General features: G+C 46.7%; 1 pseudogene; it reads right to left on the reverse strand.

Annotated features, from left to right (window-relative positions):
* Nucleotides 1-744: 744 nt before the first annotated feature.
* On the reverse strand, nt 745-1,686 carry LOC138846754 (vomeronasal type-1 receptor 4-like; annotated as a pseudogene).
* Between the last annotated feature and the right edge of the window lie 676 nt (nt 1,687-2,362).

Consider the following 2,362-nt stretch of genomic DNA (forward strand, 5'->3'; position numbering starts at 1 on the left):
AGTAAAGATTTCAACAGTTTGCACCCCCATAGAAACACAAAGTGAAATATATTGTTTGAGTACTCGTTATAGCATTAAATCTCAATACGCAGCACATTAAGGACAGAGATCCTACATGAGGAGTAAGTGCACAGTGACTCCTGTTGTTGACTTTACCAATTGACACTCCTGTCTATGGCATCAGTAGTCTCCCTATGCTCCAGTCATGAGTTTCCAAGGCTATGGAAGCCCTCTGAGTTCTCCGATTCTTATCTTGTTTAGACAAGGTCATAGTCAAAGTGGAGGTTCTCTCCTCCCTTCAGAGAAAGGTACCTCCTTCTTTGAAGACCTGTTCTTTCCACTGAGATCTCACTCACAGAGATCTCTTGCCAGAGTGTCTTGGCTTTCCATGCCTGAAATACTCTCATGGGCTTTTCATCCAGATCCGAATGCCTTTAGGGCTGATTCTGAGGCCAGAGTGCTATTTAGGACATCTGCCATTTTATGAGTCTGCTGAGTATCTCACTTCCCATGTTGGATCACTCTCCCCTTTATTTATTCCATCGGTTAGTGTTAGCAGGTACTAGACTTGTTTATGTGCTCCCTTTGACTCCAAGTCCTTGGTTTTCTTCCACTGCTTTCCCAGGCCATAGCAGAGAGCTGGATCGGAAGTGGAGCAGCCAGGACTCTAACTGGTGCCCATATGGGTGCAGGTACTGCAGGCAGCTTTACCTATTGTGCCACAGCACTGACCCTCTAGCTTTTTCATGCTCTGACCCACTTATAGAGATCACTGATCTTTGTGCCATGGGTATACCACAGCCTAGAGACACGGGGGTCTCTACTGATGAGCACAAAAGGGCTAACACAGGGGAAAGATGAACCCATAAGGGCAGAGGTATTCACCAGCCACCAGCTGGGTTTATCAAAGAGGCACATATAGAAAGTAAAGAAGGAAGACAGTGCATAAAAACAGAAAAATGTGCTCACTAGGATCAGGATGCTGTGGGTGGCTCTTGTCTCCGGGGAGCATTTGGGAGAGAGGCTTTTGCTGTGAATGTGTAGGACCTTCTGCTTATGTCTGTACAAAATGAACAACATGCAGCCACTGGCCCAAATCATTAACACCAAATACAAGACGTCAGTGAAGGAAAACATCATGGAATACAATAAGGATATATTTCTGTCAATAATTACGCCAGAGCAGAACCCTAAGTCTTTTTTCTCTGTGTGGTTGCTGCTCTCCCTCATTGCTGTAATATACATAGGAACAATACTATTCACCAACAGGTGAAGGGTCCAGCAGAGCAGAATGGAAAGTCGAATGGATTTGAGGGCTTTGACCTTGAGCTCCATCCACTGGGGGCTGCTAAGGCTGATTGTGATGGCCTGGAAGCCACTCAGGAGAGAAGTTGCACTCAGAGATGCCCCTCTGGCCACTCTATGAACATAGAAAACTAGTTTGCATCCAAAATCGTCCATGACATATTTCAGCCCAAAAGCTGCCATGGTCTGAGGAATGCCTCTCGAGAGCAGCACCAAGCAGTTGGCTACAATTAGGTTATGGAGAATCAAATCCATGTGCTTTATCCCTCATCCAGTGCAGGAAAGGAAGCCATAGCAGAGAAGGAGCAGGATGTTTCCTAGGAATCCGACTCCTGTCTGAGAGACAAAGATGATTCCCATGGTCAGAGCCCTGGATGGCATGCAGTCACAAGGGCTGTAGTTCACGCAAAGCCAGTGAGTCCTGGAAAGAAATGGAGCTAATGTATTTCATCAAGGAAGCTTAAGTTCATTTCTTACTTCTACCCATTTTTTTTCGCACTCAGTAATGCCTTCTAGAAGAATACATTCTTTGTATTTTCTTGAGAGGCATTGGATGCTGGCTGAGTATATCTTCTCGCATGGCTATTTCAGATTTTTTTTTTAATTTATTATTTTGACAGGCAGAGTGGACAGTGAGAGAGACAGAGAGAAAGGTCTTCCTTTGCCATTGGTTCACCCTCCAATGGCCGCCGCGGCTGGCGCACCGCGCTGATCCGATGGCAGGAGCCAGGTGCTTTTCCTGGTCTCCCATGGGGTGCAGGGTCCAAGCACCTGGGCCATCCTCCACTGCACTCCCTGGCCACAGCAGAGGGCTGGCCTGGAAGAGGGGCAACCGGGACAGAATCCGGCGCCCCGACCGGGACTAGAACCCCGTGTGCCGGCGCCGCAAGGCGGAGGATTAGCCTAGTGAGCCACGGCGCCGGCCTATTTCAGATTTTTTAAATAGTTTTCATCCATATTCACCTTGTTCCAATATGACATATTGTTTTCTTGTCTATTTGTAGTGTTTTGGTTAAATGTTCCTTTGCCAACTAACCAATTATTCTGGTATTTGTAT

This window comes from Oryctolagus cuniculus, chromosome 18 (assembly GCF_051225735.1).
Source record: "Oryctolagus cuniculus isolate XC-2025 breed Fujian yellow rabbit chromosome 18, ASM5122573v1, whole genome shotgun sequence".
In the NCBI taxonomy this organism is placed as follows: domain Eukaryota; kingdom Metazoa; phylum Chordata; class Mammalia; order Lagomorpha; family Leporidae; genus Oryctolagus; species Oryctolagus cuniculus.